The 20,966-nt window shown below is 38.1% G+C and overlaps 1 long non-coding RNA gene across 2 annotated transcripts in view; it reads left to right on the plus strand.

Annotated features, from left to right (window-relative positions):
- Positions 1 to 20,966, plus strand: part of LOC110743777 — a 109,048-nt gene that overhangs the window by 39,697 nt on the left and 48,385 nt on the right. For both annotated transcript variants that reach the window (XR_002523351.1, XR_002523352.1), the window contains 2 exons: positions 7,215 to 7,290; positions 14,006 to 14,110. This is a non-coding gene — a long non-coding RNA (uncharacterized LOC110743777). The remainder of the gene's footprint in view (positions 1 to 7,214; positions 7,291 to 14,005; positions 14,111 to 20,966) is intronic.

The raw sequence follows: 20,966 nt of genomic DNA on the forward strand, positions 1-20,966 counted from the left end.
TTTTTTTGTAGATATGCAGCAGTGCTCCTTGGTATATATGTCTATATTTCTAAGAGGATTTTGTTTTCTTCCAACTTATAAATGAAGATGATAGTTTTTGTTGTAGGATAATTTAGTTATGATATCATCAGAGGCTCCAATACTCCTGGTTGAAACAAAGGTAAGTTCTAAGCAGTACTTAGAACTCAAGGGAGGGCGCTTAGTGCTCCAGGGAGGGCACTTAGCTACTCCTTTGGCCGCATCTAAGCACCTCAGTTCCATTAGAGGGTGGCAACTTACCTTGGCTTGGCTGGCCGTTAAAGCCAAAGGAGCTATGTTAGCCTGTAACATAGAATAATAACAATATAGGTACTTGAAAGCGGCATTATTTGAGCTCATCATTGCTCAATACTTACTGAAAACTTGGCTGAGAGAAAGAGTATATATGCAGGTTTGCCCAAAGGATTTAGTGTTCATTTGAAAAATCAGTCACTGGCTCATACCGAGAAAGCAGAGAGCTGGGAACCTCATTCCGTTCCTGGTCTCCCCAGTAGAAATGCTTTTGCTGCATTGCACTTTGACATTACATCACTGGATTACTTTGAAGGTGTTAAAGGAAACCGTCCTGTGAGACACATTGCCACATTTGTTAGCTGTTGTTAATGGTGCTGTTTACCATCTCACGCAATTTACTGTCTCTCAGATCTACATGAAAGTATCTTTTTTTGTTCTTCTATGGAATTGGTGGGTTTCATCTTCTGAACACTGAGAAGCATGTACAGCAATTGTTCATGTTTTCCTATTTGGTGTGATTTATGTAATTCCCAATGTTTGGTTTATTTTTGACGAATGAACAGGCTTTTGATATGCCTGTGTTTTGCTTTTAAGGCTAATCTCATTCATGGGTTCATCTTCTATTTCTTACTTTCATGTTTCTTTTTTTCCCCCAATTTATTCCTATTTTGAAATTTGGTTTTATTATATTTTGTGGACTTTTACTGAATAAATTTTTTTTGTGGAATGTCTTCACATCCTTGCTGGTATAAGGCAGGGTATGTGTGCACGCATACAAACAAGAAACACGAAGGGAAGCGCATTTTGCTGGTAGCACTTCAAAATCAAACATTATTTATTTTTTTTTCTGTTGGTTGAGACAAGTGAGTTTAGGTGGGAGTTGTTTTGAAAGTATGTTCTCAACATGACTCTTAATAGTAGAAGGAATGTTTTTAACCTTTCCCCTCTCGCTTGAGTTAACTTTACTTTGGCTTAAAAGTGTTTTTGGTTGAGAAAGAAAGACTGAAATTGATAGCTCTCACAGCAGTGTTTGCAATTAAAGTAGAAGCTTGGGGAGAGAAGGTTGGGGAATGTCTGAGGAAGATTTTCCTTTTTCTTTTTTGCCCTTTAAGTTTTCGCTCTAAATCATATTTTTTTCTGACTTTAAAGCACTAGTTTGAAATTATCTGGCAGTCTCAGTGCTATCACTTAGTCTTACTTTTCTTTTATAATCATAAAGATTAATAACAACTAAACATCTTAACTAACATATTTATGATTCTGACATCTAGCCCTTTTGAACTTAATAGTGGATTAATTTAATATTAATCATACGTTTAATTGCTTGGGACTTGTTATAAGAGACACTGGAGAAGATGGAGAATTTTTCTATGAAGGCAGGGATTTTTTTTCTTTGAAATTTTTAGTGATTGTTATAAGACTGAAGAAATGGATGTGTTTTGGACATTGAAGGAATCCTAAATAGTCAGGAATTTGCTCCTCTGGCACCCAGTGAGATTCCAAATGAACCAAAGGGGATTACTTCCTACAGGGACCTCTGGCATTTTTAGTAGGGTGGTGAGGTTAGGGGAGAATTTTCTTCATTCGTTTATTACCATCTACCTCATCAGAAAGGCAAAAGTAAAGCTGGGGGGAGATGGCCACAGTGGTAAAAAAGAGGCATGAATTGGAGAATCAGCTTTCCATCTCTGACCAATCTGAGCAGGGTTTTTGTGTTTTTTTTTTTTTCCAGAGACAGCTGGCCAGCACTTAATTTATCTAGGTCCATGAGAGGAATATGCAGTCAGGGTCTGGGCCTCCATTACCTGTGGCTGAACTCTCTGTTGTATGAAATCAGTGCTGACAGGGAGAAGAATCTCCCGAGTGGGAATCACATGGCCCCCTCTCTATCTCCAACACACGCACACACACATACACACATGCACACATGCATACACATTCTGGAAAGGAGAGAAATGTGCCACGTTAGGCTTACCTAACTGACCTTAGGGAGCCTGGAGCAGATATCCCCCTACCCCAGATGCTAAGGATGTAGGGAGCAGAGGCTGGGAGTACTGGAGCTGGCAGGAGTAACATTTAGGAAAAGTACATTTGATTTTGAAAGACATAAGATGTTTATTTAGGAAAGAATATGGCTGAGATAACATATGGAGATATTTATCTTTTATTCTTCTTGTATTTTCCATTTTTCTTTCCAAGGTGTCTAATGGATTATGTGCTCTTTTGTATTTGTAGTCTCAGGGGATGGATGTAGCAGAACAACCAGCAGAAAGCTGCATGCCTAGCCTTTCGTTTCACTCATTCCCTCAAGATTCAACCCCAGAGTGCAGAGAGGATTTGCAGATATAGACAAAGTGTCTCATTCAAGAGGAAGGAGAGCAGGAGTTCACCCCAAACTAGAGAGACAGAGAGAGTCCTCTAGTGTCTGCCATAGTTCCAGCCACATCACAGAGGGTAGAAAGGAGTGAGCCTCCGGGATCCACAGCCTTTTCTTACACTGCTTGTCAATGAGATATTTATCATCCTTGTTTATAGGGCTTGTCAGTCCAGAGGCTTATTGAGCCTCCAAAATCTTCAGCATGGCTCTCTGTGTTCCTGTCTGCCTTTCTACTGAACACAGTTCTTACCTTTCAGGGGCTTTGCTGCCTACCCTGATGGTTTTACTGGTTTGCTCTTCCATATTCTGTAGACCCATAGAATTCTCTTTCTCTCTTTGTCTCTCTTTCTCTGTCTCTGTCTTTTTCTCTCTCTTTTCTCCACCCAGAAGAAATCCCTTGCATTTTTTTCCCCGGTGGGAAATCTTTTTCTTTTCTTGTTTCTGACTAATACACTGTCAATGTTTGGGGATCCTCTACTTTTAATCCCCTCTATAAAAATCCAGGCTTTGGAAGATAATAGTAAAATTGTAAGCTACTGTCCTCTTTGTTCTATATTTATCTTGAGTAAAGAGCACAGTCTAGTTGCCTACTTGAATTAAAGAGAGAACAAAAAGAAAAGTACAGGGAGAAAAAGTAATAGCAGATTAGTATTTCAAAACATTATCCCAGCCAAATGGGCATTGTAGGGGTATGTGTATGAGATGAGTAAACAAATTAAAGTGAATTTGGTAAATATTTGCTTAGCCCCACTTGTCTAGGAACTATCGTAAATACAGACTACTTTCTCTTCCCACCAACACATTACATGGCTTTAATATTTTTTATGTTGGGTGGTGTTGGGATACTTCAAGCACTTAGTAAGTGAATGGAGAAGTTACCACCCTTTAAAAAATGTGGTGCTAGAACATGGTTGCAGGTGAAACATGGGGGACTTGTAGCTTAGAAACAATGTGTAGAATGAGGAGAGAAAAGAACAGGAGAGAAAATGGAGGTAGGGAAATGTCATTCTCTTCATGCTTTGAGAGGATGCAAAGTTTAATCTCTTCTTAAGAGGGAGCTACTGAGTCATGTCTTATATTGACAATCACTACTTATGAGTGGCTTATGGCCCCTCATTATTCCTTCCTCTACTCTCTGTGTTTAACTTTCGATTCTTTTCTAGTTTTTTTTTTTTTTTGTTCAATTTTGCACTTCTATTAAATGAAGGTTTCACATATTAGCTTTACTTGAAAGCCTTTGATTTAGCCCTCTACCTGAGGACTGAGCTTTGATGTAAAGCTGGGCACTTTGTGAAGTCTCTCCCTCCCTTATACTTCCATGCCTTTTGTTTATACCTGGGCATGAGATGTGTCTGATGACCCACTGAGCCATATAAAGGATCTCTGAAAAATAGAGTCATTTTGGCAAGGCCTCCTCCCAGAGCCAACCGATCAATAGGCATCTCTCGCCTTTTTCAAAGTACAGTGGGAGCTGAAGACACTGAAAAACAGTATCCTCCTCAACAAGACCATATTAACCCAAACCACAGCAGCACTGGTGCCAGCTCTAGGGAAGGCAGCCCTTCCCTGAAAAATGGAGACAATGACTGGGCCGGCAGGACTCTGAAGTGCTCCTGTAGATTGTGGCTAAAGCAATTCCAAACCTCTCCATCACATTGCTCATCGCTGATGTCCCCTCAGAAGGGCTGCCTTCCCTGGAGCTGGCACCAGTGCTGCTGTGGTTTGGGTTAGTGTGGTCTTGTTGAGGAGGATACTGTTTTTCACTGTCTTCAGTTCCCACTGTACTTTGAAAAAGGTGAGAGATGCCTATTGATCAGTTGGCTCTGGGAGGCGGCCTTGCCAAAATGACTCTATAGGCACTCCCAGCAGAGCTCTTATGTCCGCCATGCACGGTGACCAGATCCGCACCCATCCCAGGGCGCTTTTTAATTGGAATGGCTGTTCAAACAGTAGTGTGAGTTTTTTCATTTCCCCCTGACTATACTCTAGGCTTCAGCTCTTTAAGTAGGAAAGATAATGGTGTACTTGTCAGTATTCTCTTTTCTGTTTGAAAACAGCTCCTCAGATGTTTTAAAGGAGTTCAAGCAAATGAGAATGGTTGACTCAATTATCTGTACTAGAGTAAATTAGCAATTATTAAAAACAAAGAAAACTCTTTAGATCCCCATTACTATAGAGTTACCATCAACCTATCTTCTTCGCTGATACAAAAGTTTGCCAAGTAAACAGATTCTACTTGCTTCTCAAGCACCCAGGGATATTTTAAGAGAAGGGGCTAATTGAAAGGGCTCTGTGAAAAGAAAATACAGTGTTTCATTCCACTCACGATTACCTAAGACCTACCCCTTCTTGCTGTAGAAACAACTTCTTGCATGAGCTAGGAGCTCGCACTGCAGCAGTCTAATTCTTATTAGCTGGGTCATCCTGAGCAAGTAGCTTAAGTATTCTGTAGCGCATCTATAAAATGGGAAGAATGATAATGAACTAAATCAGGTAGTATTTGTAAAGAGCTTTAAAAATATCTGACACTAGGTTAACTCTGATGGTTGTCCATTAGGATTTCCCTTAAGCAGCCCCTCAGTGCCTGTGGCCCCTTCCTCTAGGATCTCCTCCCTGGGTCTTAGATCAAGTGTGAAAGGGGAGAAACCAGTATGTTCTAATAAACTGTCTTCCTGCTTCCTTGAATATCTGTGCTTATTATTACTGAATAACATTTGTAGAGACCTTACTGCTCACAACAGATTTCTCCTTCTGTGTAGGGTTTTATCCACACTACAATCCTGTGAAATTAAGAAATGGTGGGAGATGTCTTCATAATATATCATGCTTCCACACCCTTTCTGATAAAATTATACACTAATGCTAATCATATATTAAAGGACAATACCAGAAAGTCAAGGCCCAGGTCAAAAAAGAGATGGATATTTTTACAGTCCAGAGACAGAGTACATATACAACATGGGGAAAATGCCACAGGGCTGCTGAGCTATGGACCCAGTAGCAGGGAAGTGGCAGCAGAAACTTGGCCTCTGTGGAGAATAGTCTTACATGTTTTTATGTGAGACAGGCTCACAGCATAAAACTAGGGACTGGAGTACAGCACTCTGCTCATAGAAGCTAAAAAACCCAAATGGCCAAAATATCCAAATGTACAATTGCTGCTTGAAGCTATGGCTCATAACAAGCAGGGTGCCTCATGAGAAAACGATCAAAGTTACTGCTTTGCAGCCAGGAACTAAACCAAGTCCCATACAGCTTTCCTGACTGTATGGAAATATCTCCATATCACAATAGGTCATTAGAAGACCTGGTTTGGAACGGAGGCCTAGTGGGCAGAGTGGGTGAGGAAGCACTGGATGCAGAACCACTGGACAATAAGAAATATGTTTTCATTGGATTTAACAACAAGGGGGCTACTGATAACCTTAACCTTAATAGTTTCATGGAATTGCAGGTGCAAATACCAGAATAGAATGAAAGGGTAGTTGAGGGTAAAAGGAGGAGTTAGGCACACTGAGTGTAGATATCTTTCTCAAGAAATAGAGACTATGCTTCTACAGAGAGTCAGGTACAGGGAAAACTGAAGACGCTTTGGCATGCCTATATACAAACGGAAGGGTCCGGTATAGAGGGAGTGGTGGAAAGGTTCAGAAGGTGGGTTGAAGTGGCATAGAGTGAGGTGTGACATAGCAAGGTCCTGAGAAGAGGCCTGTGGTGCTTTGGACTAAAGGAACTTGGAAATGGAGTCTTTTATTAAGAATAATACAGAGTAACACAGGTTGCAAACCACCCTCCCCCTTTACAGGAAATTGCCAAAATGTTGGATACCATGGAGACTGGGGTAAATTGAGATTTAGACACAGAGATCTGTGAGGAATGAGAGCTCTGAGTGAACATGGGGTGGTGGGTGAAAACCAGAAGAAGAGGAACTGAAAGATCAGAACTTGTAGCACTTAAGGCCAACCCAGATGGAATAGCTAAGGGCAGCAGAGGCCTGTGGCAGGAAGAACCTCCATATATTCGAGAGTACATGAAGCAAACTCCCGGGTTTCAAAGACAAGTTTTGTTGCTGGTGAGGATGGAGGAAGGGGTTCTTAAGGGACTAGATTTTCTTTGTGAACAAGTAGGACTTGGAACTAGCAAGATTTGTATATTGATGCTAGTGTGACATTCAAGCTTTTAATCATGCTTGGGGTGCATTTGAAGTATGTTTACTTATATACCTGTCTCCCTCTATTAGGCTGTATGGTCCTGAATGCAGAGACTATATCTTACTTGACGTGGTTGGTAATACTTGTTGACTGAAAGACTGGTGTGAAGGATGTTAGCAAATACTTCTCATTAGGTTTGTCAAGCCTTGAAACAATTAATATAAAAGACAATGTGAAAATCTGCAAATAAACCTTAGCACTTGGAATTAAGTCTTTGAAAGCTTTGTTTAGACTTTTGAACAAAAGCTTATTCTTAAAATGTTTCTAGGATCACATTTTCAATGTAATAATGTCTGTTTTGTTAGCATTAAAATAATAGAATTTTTCTTACACTGCCCTTTTATTACGCTTAGGCCTCACCTGTATGACCCTACTGGATATGAATGAGAAAGAACATATTGAAATTGAGAAAAGAAGATTTACATGATGGTAATACCTTTTGGATATTTACTTTGGTACTAAGTGAATCATACCACAGGGAAAATGACAAAGCTGAATATATTAAATAAATAATAATAATTATTATATTACCTGTCATTTAAATGTGACTGAATTTTAAAATATGATCTCTCTATTTGATTTTACAGATGTCTTGAGAGATATCTTGATATTTGTAAAATCTGGAATTATGTTGGTCAGAATTTTATATGAGCTAAAGTTATAGACTTGAATTCAATAAATGATACAAGCCAGTGACCAGGATAGTCTATAAGTTGTGGGGAAAATATAAATATGGTAGCTACCCTCCAAGATGACTTCTAAGGATCCCTGCATCCTGATATTCACAGGTGGTGTCACCTATTCCATATCGAATGGGGCTGATCTGTGTAATTAACACAGTGTGTTAACTGTGTAATGAACACAGTAAGACAATGTGGAAATGACAGTATGTGAGTTTTGAGGCAAAATCATAAAAATGATGGATTGATATTTCTTGTATTACTTGTAAGTAAAGCCAGCTACTCAAGCCAGCTTGAGTAAGAACACTCAAGTGTCCCTGTGAAGAGAACCATGTGCCAAAAAACCAAGGGTCGAACAACTAGCACTAATTTTTCAGGCATGTGAGTGAGCCACCTTGAAAGTAGATCCTCCAGCCCACTCAATCCTTCACATGATGGTAACCTGGGCTGACAAGTTGACTGCAACTTCGTGAAAGATTCTGAGCCAAAACCACTCAGCTGAAATGGATTCTTGACCCAGAGAGACTGCGTGAGATAATACGTGTTTATCATTGTATGCTGTTAAGTTTTGGGGTAATTTGTTATATAGAAATAGATAACTAATGCAATGTTATCAGGGAAACTTTCTATTCCTCTTTACTTTTCCAATTAAATTGTCACTGCTTGCTGACACTATTAGAATGTGTGAAACCAAAAAAAGTTGATACTCCCATGAGAAGGTGAGGATTTGTAGACAGGGAGTCTCTGCTCTTGTTCCAGGGCCAAAACACAGACAAAAAAAAAGAATGAAATGAAATCTATAAACAAAATAAATACCTATAAAATATAAAATAAAACATATAAACAAACATCAAATAAAAACAGGTTTCCTGTTACTGACCCGATGATATTTGGGAGGTATGTGTTGGTGTTCTGGCTTTTAAGCTGTAATTTCTAGTTGATCTCAAGGAACAATGTTACAAGATGTGAAGGTTAATTTTATATGTTGAGTTGACAGAGCCATGGGGTGCCCAGACATTTGGTTAAACATTATTTCTGGGTTGTTTGTGAGCATATTTCTGAATGAGATTAACATTCGAATTGGTAGGCTGAGTAAAGCAGATAGCCCTCTCCAACGTGTGAGTGGGCTGAAACAATCTATTGAGGGCCTGACTGGAAAACAAGGCTGAGTAAGAAAGAATTCTTTCTCTCTGCCTGACTGTATTTGAGCTGGAACATAGATCTCTTGTGTTCAGACTTGAACTCAGACTTAGACTGGAACTTATACCATCAGCATTCCTAGGTTCCTAGCTTGCTGACTGTGGGCCTTAGACTTAACCAATTCCTTCATCTCTTTATTATATAAAAAAAGAGATTATTATTTAATAATAATAATATTATTATGTCATAATTTGGTTACACATGATATAAACCCTGTCTAATTACTATATAATAATAATTTCTTTCTTATATAATATATTATATAATAATCTATTATAAAGAAATTATTACTTATTTATTATAAATAATTTTTATTATTTATATAATAATCTATTTTTATTATTTATTATAATTATATAATGAGATGTAAGGAATTGGCTCACATGATTATGGAGGCTGAGTCTAAGACTTAGACTTATCTTTTTAATCTTAAAGCAACTAAAATAATACTAACTTTTAGAAACTAAGTAATAAAGGACTAGCATAGGATTTTAATTTCCGTTTATAACAGGTTCCTTTGTGAGAGGCATTCTGACCTAAAATTATCTTTTGGGACACAACTCGTTTTTATGTTGAGAGTTAACTTTAATTTAAATGGATAGCAGCTTTAGTTTTAGGAATCCTAGCTATTTAAGAACAAAGTGCATATCCCTCCATTCTTAATGACTCCATTCCCTGATGGTGCTGTCACCCATATGGCAGTAGAGTATTACAAACCTATAAACCAAGCATCTTCCCTTTGGCCTGCCACATTGCAGTCTGAGAAATGGCTCTACCAGTCAGGATGAGCTGGGTTATGCAGTAATCTCAAACAATCCTCCAAGTCTCAGCATCTTAAAGAAAAACAAAACACTTATCTTTTATTCATGTTGCATGTCAATCATTCGTTGGCCACAGCTCTGTTCCATGTCACCTTCACCCCAGGATCTAGACTAATGGAGAAACTTTTCGCTTGAAAATTGGCAATTGTTATGGAAGCAGAAGAGACAGAATGACAAAGCATGTTGCTCAATCTTCAGCTTGAATACCTTTCCCACGTTTCATTGTCCAAAGCAAGTCACATGCCGCCCGTGCATTTAACAGGGTGAGAATGTTTAATTCCCCACAGGAAGGGCAGTACATTTTTGTGAATAGTTACGCAATCTACCACAGCATCAAAACTGTTACATTTTTCATAAGCATTCTTGGGAGGAATATTTTAAAGCTGAGAGTCAGGCATTTTACTCACATAAAGTTACATCAAAACGAAGATGGAAAAGAAACTCATGCTCTGAGAAATATCTCTGTACTCTATTGTAAAGCAATTTCCCTCAAGTATGGTTACGGGAGCAATGTGATTCCTTGCTGCATGTCTGGGTCTGCTCCTCTCAGTGACCCCCTTTTTGCCCTGGTGTCAAGAGTTAACTTCTCAGCTTCCCTCCCTGAGTGCTGCGGGGTAGCAGTGCCAATAAATCTCTGCCTGTGAGGCCACTGGATCTTGGTCTCAGTTCCTTTGTCCTAACCTAGCCCTCACTATGAGCAATGAAGATAAATAACACTGGTTTAATATAAAAGAGTATATTTTTCATGCAGTTTTCTTTCTGTAAGAATTTTCTTTTTATAAATGGCAGTAACCTTTTTTTTGTATGCGTTTTTGGTAAGAGCAGTGAAAGAGTGCTAACGTTACTTAGCTGTGGTTCTCTCAGGACTTGGCGAGTTTCTTAGCTTTTTATTTGGTGTGATAGGTTCTGTACTAGCCCTGAGCTATTCACGCTACATATGAGAAGCAACAGCATGGAAAATCCAGAGCATAATTTGTATTTAATCTTCTAAATGACTTTTATTTTTAGTGCATTTACCTTCTTAACAAAATTTGATGTTACTAGAGTTAAAATTAGTTTGTCTTCCCAGAGGAGGCTGCGTGTTGTTGTAGGTGCAGGTCTGGTCTGTGACAAATTGTTGACTGAACAGTTTTTCCTCAGATTTCCCCTCTGTCATTTCTGATTTTACATCCAATCAGATATAACCTATCTAGAGCCACCCACTATGAATGTCCACCTGTGTTTCTTCTTTCTCTCTCTAAGCAGCAGTGTCTGCTTTGGTTTTTTCTGTGGCAACATATGCCCCATAAAAAGTTTTGTTTCAAACCCTTAGAATCCTGTTTTAAGACTTGCTGGTTGATTAAACAAATTCATGTAAGTATAGTAATAGTTTAGTACCTTTTCCCTCCAATTCAATGTGTTTACCTTTGAATGGAGGTTTTCTGGAGAATGTGTCTTAATCTGTGTCAGCTCAAAAGTGGAAAATTTGTTGGGCAATATCTTCTGTGTGTGGTTGTGGTCATCACAGATTTATTTGTTCATGTTCCCAATAGAATCCTATCCTTTCACTCATTCATTTTTCATTTGTTGAATATGTGAAATATGTGTCAGGTAGTAGGGAAACAAAGAAATCAATAACCTTTTGCCTACCAGTGAACCACAGTCAAGTGTGTGAGCAGACACTTGAAGAAATATAGCAACTAGACAGATACTATAATAGCCATATGAATTCAATGATATGGGAACACTGATATTTGCAGAAGTCCTGGAAGGCTTTCTAAGGTAGGGTCATTGAACTGAAGCTTGAGGGATGAATAAGACTTGTTCAAGTAGAAAAGAAAGAGGGCCAAGCAGGCAGTCTGATCAGGGGTGACACTGTGTCAGACTGGGGAGGAGAGAAAGATGAGGCTTTTTCAGGGAATTGCTTGTTGGTCTCAGTCCCAATCTGGCTTGATTGGAGCCTAATATATATGTAAGATTGTGAGCTGGGAAATGAGGTTAGAAAGGATGGAAACAGAAAACAACTAAAGAATTGAATGTGGTAATGATTCTGGTTTAGAAAGACCACCTTTGCAACTGTATAACATTTGCATGCTAGAGAAAACTTGACTTCAGATTAAGAAAAAAAAAACCTTACAAAATCCTAAAACACACCAACTATAGGCAATAATTAATGATCAATAAAATGGATTTAAGTTTGGATTAATAGCTAACATTAATTTGATATTTACTATGAAGAAATGTCATAACTTGCATGTTATAATTTAATTCTCACAAGAACCATGTGGGGTAGATAAAATTATTACCTCTATTTTATAGTTGAGAAATATTATGCCCAGTGTACTTAAGTAATTTGCTATATAAATCAGAAATGGATAGAGCCAAGTATTTGAATTAAATTTTGATCGACTACAAATCCAATGTCCCTGCCACAATATTTTCAATTTTTTGTTGTGAAATATACATAACATAAAATTTACTATATTAATTATTTTAAGTGTATAGTTCAGAGGTATTGAATATATTCATAATGTTGTGTAACCATCACCACTGTCTGTCTCCTCTTGCATTCCCTTTTTATCTCTCTGATTTCCAAATTCATAGTTAGGATACAGGTAGGAAAATGTATCTCCAGGCATATTTCCTTAAGGAAGGATTTTGCTGGTACAATGTTCTGTGCTGAGTCCTAGTTTAAAGATCGGACTGTGGGACTTAAATTGGGTGGGATAAATAATTTAAGAGGATGGAAAAGTACTGGTTGGGGGAGTAAGCCCAACTCTCATGGTTATAATAGTGTCTGTTGAGAATTTGTAAGTAGAACAGTAATGGTAATAGAGATATCAGAAGAGTGTAGTATGTGGGCAGACCCACAAAATACATAGGCATAGAGTGAATAATGGCACGAATTTCACCAAGAAGTTTAAAAATTCCCCATAGTGTTTAATTAACACGTACTGCTCTTAATGAAGTAAGATAGTGATATGGTTTAGCTCTATGTCCCCACCCAAATCACATCTTGAATTGTAATCCCCAGGTGTTGAGGGAGGAACCTGGTTGGAGGTGATTGAATCATGGGGGTGGTTTCCCCCATTCTGGTCTCATGATAGTGAGTTCTCAGGAGATCTGATGGTTTAAAAGTGACTGGCAGTTCCTTCCTCATTCTCTCTCTCTTGCCGCCGGGTAAGAGGTGCCTTGTTTCCCTTCGCCTTCCGCCATGATTGTTAAGTTTCCTGAGGCCTTCCTGGCCCTGTGGAACTGTGAGTCAATTAAGCCTCTTTTATTTGTAAATCACCCAGTCTCAGGTAGTTCTTTATAGCAGTGTGAAAATGGACTAATAAAGATAGCAAAGAATGAATGGAGAGGAAAAAGAATGTGACTTAAAAGGGACTCAGAATGCCAGAGTATTATCGGAAGACTTTGGTCATCCCCCAGTATCGTCTTCCATGATGACCTGCTTACAAATTGCTAGTTTTCAAGCATGGGAATTTCATTAAATTTTCTGTGGCCAACAACATATTTTTATGCCTGCTCAAACACATTCTTGATAGTGATATTTATCTAACATATTGAAATATTATTCTAATTTCAGAAAATCTTTCAGTTTTTCTTGTCAAACTGTCATTGCTTAAGATAGTAAAATAATGAATATTTATCATTTATTTCCTGCATTTCTAACCATTTTTCAGGGCATTGTGTAAAAATGTATTAGTATTTCTTTCATAATGCATCTTTGTGGTATATTTCAAAGGCAGTTAGGGCCAAGTTCCTGGAATATATCTCTAACTTTTAAGGCATACTTAAAAAAGATTTAATGTTTAAAAATTACTTTGTTTTATGAGTCCCCCAAAATACCAACAAAAATATTAACTCTGTGATAAGTATGAATGTAAAAATAGATTTTATTTGCTGTGTAGTTTGCATGTTAAAAACAGACACGAGATGTTACAATATATAACTTGTGTGCTCTTTATTATTCTTTAATTATGATCCTATTGATTCCCATTGGGGCACCAAGCTGAAGATGTTTACATATTGCTACTAAAGTTTTTCTCCTGTGTAGAAATTTCTTTCAAGGACCATTGCAAATAAAATTCCAGTTTAAATATTTTTAGGCATCGAGTTTTTGGTAAGATCCGCTTTACTTCATGGTGAATGATGTAAGGTATAGCCTATTAGTTCTTTACTATTTAAGTAAAGTAAAACTTGATTTATAATATGATGAAACATGGATATAAGAATTTTATTTTGTTTAGCTATGGTTTCATATAATCTTAATGTAACATGTAACTGTAATAATGTTCCATATAATTTATTTCCATATTCCAAAGACTATGAAAATAAAATCTGTACTTTGGAAAACCCCAAAACATAAAAAGGGCATCTTTCTTTAAAAGATGAGAAGAACATTTAAGTTTTCCTCTTTTACCTCCAGAATAATATAATGGAACCACTTATCTTTTTCAGAAATCAACTCTAAGGAAAGAAGTGGTCAGGAAACCTGTTGAAAGAAAATGAAAGCAATGTATTTCAGCAATTACTTAAATCCTGCAAGAAGATCATGTTTGATGGGTAAGTTTTCAGAATGAAAATCTCCATTGACTAAAGTGAAACTCAATGGCAATTTTAAATGTCTTATTTGCATGACATTGAGAGTTAATGATAGAAAACTTTCATAATTTCTTTTAGTGCAATGATTTAACTCAAACTATGCCCTAAAACATATCCTTACCTCCACCAGGAATCATTTATCATGCCTTGTCTGGTAGAAATATAATTTTTACCTTAAAGGAGATATTGGCAATTCAACTAATTTCATCTGCTTTGGATAAAATTCATCTGATGTTTTAAAAAAAGAATTTTTTAAAAAAGGAGATAAAGAAACTTTTTAAGATGATGGCTATGTGCATTAACTTGATCATGCTCCTTGTGCCCTGGTTGTATTTAACTCTTCTTTGAGCAGAAAGACTATCTTGTCAATCTGGTCATCAGGATACACACACACACACACACACACACATACTTAGCAAAATTTCTACCCTAAATATGTGCAGTTTCTTGCATGACAGTAAATACCTCAGTAAATGTGTTAAAAATAAAAATATTAGCATAACAATAACAAGCTTATGTAGAGATATACCTTTTAATACTACATCACTAATTGTTTACATAATTGAGAGACAATTCATGGGTCTTTCACATTTCTGCACGTCTTCTGAGCAGAGGCCCTGACTGCCTTTATTCCAGGCTATCTTATCAATGATGATTATATAGTGAAAAGCCTCGGAAGATAGAGATAATATCTCCTTCTTAAACAAAGGGCAGATTTATTTACTGTCTGGTATGAAAAAGATAATATCTCCTTTTGGGGCAGGCATGCTTATTGTCCATTTTAAAAGATCAGATTTCCTGGCTGGGCACGGTGACTCATGCCTATAATCCTAGCTCCTTGAGAGGCAGAGGCCAGTGGATCTTGAGGTCAGGAGATCGAGACCATCCTGGCTAACACAGTGAAAACCCGTCTCTACTAAAAACACAAAAAATTAGCTGGGCATGGTGGCAGGCGCCTGTAGTCCCAGCTAGGGTGGGGGGGTGGGGGGAGGCTGAGGCAGGAGAATCGCTTGAACCTGGGAGGTAGAGGTTGCAGTGAGCTGAGATTGTGCCACTACACTACAGCCTGGCAACGAAGTGAGACTCTGTCTCAATAAATAAATAAATAAATAAATAAGCAAAAGATCTGGGTTTCCTAAGCTTGGAGTTTCTCTCCTATAATGCAAAATGCAATTCACAGCATGTGCCTTCTTGACGATACCCTTAAGATGAGGTTTAGGAATGTGATGCAAACGCTCATACTCTAGATACTTCAATATCGGCAATAGCTTTGAGGAATATACTGAACTTTGTCTGTGAGGCAGGAGTCTCACCTTTCTCATCAGTCTCCATGAAACTATAGCTGCCTTTCCTGTTAGCTTTTGTATATGGTAAAATTTCAGACCCTTCTAAGTCCTTGATAGTTTTGATGATGAGCATGGGATGCAGAAAGAGACATGAATTTCTGGAATAGGAAGAATGAGATCCTTATGGTTGATTTAAGGCAATGCCACGTGCTGATAGCAGACGTTTGACCAAACTATATGGTCAACAGGACAATTAATAATATTGTACTTTAATGGGTATTAATTAGGACGAATTTGGGAGGGTGTTGCAGTCTGAGAACTCAGAAGTAAATTCAAAGGCAGCTGTCTGAATGGTGCCCTGGTTGTATCTAACTCTCCTCTGGGCAGGAAGACTATCTTGTCAATCTGGTGGTCAGGCTCAAGTCCACCCCACTGTAACAAGCATTATTAAAATTTGCCCTGGGGAGACCAGAGAGTTCTTACGTTTATGTGATTAATATTTATAGAAAAACACTACTACTGAGTGTCAAGGAGGAAAATTTGAAACCACATGGACAGAAACCAGGCAAATGGCTGGCATTTGCTTGATTTACTCAAGAGATGAGGGGTAGGGTATATAATGCTTGTTTAAAAAGAATGGCAACCAAAATGCCTTCATATGACTTTGTACCTCCTGCAGTCTGTCATCCGAATCTTAGACCCATTTAGAGATGAAAATAAAGTCTTCTGACTTTTCTTTCTTTCTTTTTTTTTTTTAAAAATTATTCATGGTTATTATAAGAGATTCTTGAGCTTCTTTGAGATTTTTTTGGAGACAAACTCCTGTGGGAAGTCATAGATGAGGGATTAACAAGTACTTGAGGTTTTACTGATCCAAATTGGATTTACGATGGTGATCAAGGTGACCCACTGAAGAATGAGAAACTAAACCAATTTCTTAGATAAATTCTATGGTTAGTCCTGCAGCTCTGGAACACTCCCCTAGTTTTTATATTGAAACTTAAAAGAATTTAAGAAAGTGTTATTTTGGTAGTGGTGCTTGCAGATGCTCCAGATTTAGGTGAATTCCTTAAAAAAGTTGTGTCAGGCTTGAGTTGGGCAAAGGGCATAACCCTTGCACCCCCAGCGAGAATGCGGTGTAGCTGTGGTTGTTATATCCAGGGGTCTTTAATACTGAAATTGATGCTGCTAGCCATAAGAATCTTGCCAATTGATACAGAATTTTAGTCAGAATGAAAACATTAGAAGTTCATTCTGTTGAGTCATGAACTATGAGCTGGGCTACCCCACTTTTTCCCTTTGCATCTTTTCATAAAGCCCTTACCTCACTTCTTGCCCCCTCCCGCCTCCTCTGTAGCTTCTTTATGCAGAAAGATTAATAGGGGTGAGGCTGAGGTCTCCCCATCCTTAAGAGGGATCAAAGGACATATTCACCTAGCTAAGTATGCTAGAGAACTTCAGGGAGAGAGATTTGAACTTGTATGACCCTCTTGGATGCAGGTGTCCATGTCATTATTCTACCTGGTCTTGAGTTGGGAAGGAAGCCCAGGTTCAACTTATCTGACTGGGCAAAGTTTACAGTGGGGTGAGAGACAGTAATGTAAGTTTACAGTTGGTAGGGTCCGTTGGAACAATTCAATGTACTGCTTTTGTTGCTTCTATATTTAAATATATAGTAGAAATTGATGTGAATATGCTTGTACCTTCCATTCCATAAGTACCAAAGGGAATTCTGATCAGGAAGAGCTATCCATAGGAAAGTAACAATACTTTTGGGATTCCACAAACTGGATGACCTCCTCGAGCTATAGTCTCAGTGACTAATGATTTTTCCATCTTGAGCCTCTGGCAAAGGGAGGCAGCTTCCACCTGAGGCACCTTTGGGACTTTACTTTAGATGCATCACTTCCCTTATATTGACACCATGCACACTCTTTTTTTTGTTTGTTTGTTTTATACTTTATGTTCTAGGGTACATGTGCATAACATGCAAGTTTGTTACATATGTATACATGTGCCATCTTGGTGTGCTGCACCCATTAACTCATCATTTACATTAGGTTTATCTCCTAATGCTATCCCTCTCTGCTCTCCCCACCCCACAACAGGCCCTGGTGTGTGATGTTCCCCTTCCTGTGTCCAAGTGTTCTCATCGTTCAATTCCCACCTATAAGTGAGAACATGCAGTGTTTGGTTTTCTGTTCTTGTGAGAGTTTGCTGAGAATGATGGTTTCCAGCTGCATCCATGTCCCTACAAAGGACATGAACTCATCCTTTTTTATGGCTGCATAGTATTCCATGGTATATATGTGCCACATTTTCTTAATCCAGTCTGTCATTGATGGACATTTGGGTTGGTTCCTAGTCTTTGCTATTGTGAATAGTGCCGCAATAAACATACGTGTGCATGTGTCTTTATAGCAGCATGATTTAAAATCCTTTGAGTATATACCCAGTAATGGGATGGCTGGGTCAAATGGTATTTCTAGTTCTAGATCCTTGAGGAATCGCCACACTGTCTTCCAGAATGGTTGAACTAGCTTACAGTCTCACCATCAGTGTAAAAGTGTTCCTATTTCTGCACATCCTCTCCAGCACCTGTTGTTTCCTGACTTTTTAATGATTGCCAGTCTAACTGGTGTGAGATGGTATCTCATTGTGGTTTTGATTTGCATTTCTCTGATGGCTAGTGATGACGAGCATTTTTTCATGTGTCTGTTGGCTGCATAAATGTCTTCTTTTGAGAAATGTCTGTTCATATCCTTCTCCCACTTTTTGATGGGGTTGTTTGTTTTTTTCTTGTAAATTTGTTTGAGTTCTTTGAAGGTTCTGGATATTAGCCCTTTGTCAGATGAGTAGATTGCAAAAATTTTCTCCCATTCTGTAGGTTGCCTGTTCACTCTGATGGTAGTTTCTTTTGCTATGCAGAAGCTCTTTAGTTTAATTAGATCCCATTTGTCAATTTTTGCTTTTGTTGCCATTGCTTTTGGTGTTTGAGACATGAAGTTCTTGCCCATACCTATGTCCTGAATGGTATTGCCTAGGTTTTCTTCTAGGGTTTTTATGGTTTTAGGTCTAACATTTAAGTCTGTAATTCATCTTGAATTAATTTTTGTATAAAGTTTAAGGAAGGGATCCAGTTTCAGCTTTCTACTTATGGCTAGCCAATTTTCCCAGCACCATTTATTAAATAGGGAATCCTTTCCCCATTTCTTGTTTCTCTCAGGTTTGTCAAAGATCAGATGGCTGTAGATGTGTGGTATTATTTCTGAGGACTCTGTTCTGTTCCATTGGTCTATATCTCTGTTTTGGTACCAGTACCTTGCTGTTTTGGTTACTGTAGCCTTGCAGTATAGTTTGAAGTCAGGTAGCGTGATGCCTCCAGCTTTGTTCTTTTTGCATTGGATCGTCTTGGAAATGTGGGCTCTTTTTTGGTTCCATATGAACTTTACAGTAGTTTTTTTCCAATTCTGTGAAGAAAGTCATTGGTAGCTTAATGGGGATGGCATTGAATCTATAAATTACTTTGGGCAGTATGGCCATTTTCACCATATTGATTCTTCCTATCCATGAGCATGGAATGTTCTTCCATTTGTTTGTGTCCTCTTTTATTTCATTGAGCAGTGGTTTGTAGTTCTCCTTGAAGAGGCCCTTCACATCCTTTGTAAGTTGAATTCCTAGGTATTTTATTCTCTTTGAAGCAATTGTGAATGGGAGTTCACTCATGATGTGTCTCTCTGTTTGTCTGTTATTGGTATATAAGGATGCTTGTGATTTTTGCACATTAATTTTGTATCCTGAGACTTTGCTGAAGTTGCTTATCACCTTAAGGAGATTTTGGGCTGAGACGATGGGGTTTTCTAAATATACAATCATGTCATCTGCAAACAGGAACAATTTGACTTCCTCTTTTCCTAATTGAATATCCTTTATTTCTTTCTCCTGCCTGATTGCCCTGGCCAGAACTTCCAACACTATGTTGAATAGGAGTGGTGAGGGAGGGCATCCCCGTCTTGTGCCAGTTTTCAAAGGGAATTTTTCCAGTTTTTGCTCATTCAGTATGATATTGGCTGTGGGTTTGTCATAAATAGCTCTTATTATTTTGAGATACGTTCCATCAATACTGAATTTATTGAGAGTTTTATCATGAAGGGCTGTTGAATTTTGTCAAAGGCCTTTTCTGCATCTATTGAGATAATCATGTGGTTTTTGTCTTTGGTTCTGTTTATATGCTGGATTACGTTTATTGATTTGTGTATATTGAAACAGCCTTGTATCCCAGAGATGAAGCCCACTTGATCATGGTGGATAAGTGTTTTGATGTGCTGCTGGATTCAGTTTGCCAGTATTTTATTGAGGATTTTTGCATCGATGTTCATCAGGGATATTGGTCTAAAATTCTCTTTTTTTGTTGTGTCTCTGCCAGGCTTTGGTATCAGGATGATGTTGGCCTCATAAAATGAGTTAGGGAGGATTCCCTCTTTTTCTATTGATTGGAATAGTTTCAGAAGGAATGGTACCAGCTCCTCCTTATACCTCTGGTAGAATTTGGCTGTGAATCTGTCTGGTCCTGGACTTTTTTTGGTTGTCCGGCTCTTAATTATTGCCTCAATTTCAGAACCTGTTATTGGTCTATTCAGGGATTCAACTTCTTCCTGGTTTACTCTTGGGAGAGTGTATGTGTCCAGGAATTTATCCATTTCTTCTAGGTTTTCTAGTTTATTTGCATAGAGGTGTTTGTAGTATTCTCTGATGGTAGTTTGTATTTCTGTGGGGTTGGTGGTGATATCCCCTTTATCACTTTTTATTGTGTCTATTTGATTCTTCTCTGTTTTCTTCTTTATTAGTCTTGCTAGCGGTCTGTCAATTTTGTTGATCGTTTCAGAAAATTAGCTCCTGGATTCATTGATTTTTTGAAGGTTTTTTTGTGTCACTATCTCCTTTAGTTCTGCTCTGATCTTAGTGATTTCTTGCCTTCTGCTAGCTTTTGAATGTGTTTACTCTTGCTTCTCTAGTTCTTTTAATTGTGATGTTAGGGTGTCAATTTTAGATTTTTCCTGCTTTCTCTTGTGGGCATTTAGTGCTATAAATTTCCCTCTACACACTGCTTTAAATGTGTCCCAGAGATTCTGGTATGTTGTGTCTTTGTTCTCTTTGTTTCAAAGAGCATCTTTATTTCTGCCTTCATTTCATTATGTACCCAGTAGTCATTCAGGAGCAGGTTGTTCAGTTTCCATGTAGTTGTGTGGTTTTGATTGAGTTTCTTAGTCCTGAATTCTAGTTTGATTGCACTGTGGTCTGAGAGATAGTTTGTTTTAATTTCTGTTCTTTTACATTTGCTGAGGAGCGCTTTACTTCCAACTATGTGGTCAATTTTGGAATAAGTATGATGTGGTGCTGAGTAGAATGTATATTCTGTTGATTTGGGGTGGAGAGTTCTACAGATGTCTATTAGTTCCACTTGGTGCAGAGCTGAGTTCAATTCCTGGATATCTTTGTTAACTTTGTGTCTCATTGATCTGTCTAATGTT

The sequence above is a fragment of the Papio anubis genome, chromosome 7 (genome assembly GCF_008728515.1).
Source record: "Papio anubis isolate 15944 chromosome 7, Panubis1.0, whole genome shotgun sequence".
NCBI classification, from domain to species: Eukaryota; Metazoa; Chordata; class Mammalia; order Primates; family Cercopithecidae; genus Papio; species Papio anubis.